The sequence below is a fragment of the Psammomys obesus genome, unplaced genomic scaffold (assembly GCF_907164565.1).
Source record: "Psammomys obesus unplaced genomic scaffold, mPsaObe1.curated_primary_1811, whole genome shotgun sequence".
Taxonomy (NCBI): Eukaryota; Metazoa; Chordata; class Mammalia; order Rodentia; family Muridae; genus Psammomys; species Psammomys obesus.
The window spans coordinates 6349372-6349663 of record NW_026596085.1 but is presented as its reverse complement, the minus strand read 5'-3'; positions in this window follow the sequence as shown (position 1 = coordinate 6349663).

Sequence of the window (292 nt, the reverse complement as noted above, 5' to 3'; positions counted from 1 at the left end):
CTGGTTCTAATAGTCCCTGAATGGGAAGACTAGCATAGACATACAAAAACACCTCCTTGCTGTTCTGCAATACTGCATACAGATTTTTTAATTTCATCACAATGTTACTGGAAATGATACTCAGAGGTCTTCTCAATAAATAAGTTACCCCTTTCTACCAGAACTCAAATGATAATGCTGTTAAGGATCATTTATGGTGTGGGACAATTAAAACAAACCAACAAATATTAAGATTTCCAAATGGACAGCATGTCTTGTTTTTGCAGCATAAAATACAGAGACAATTCTGTGA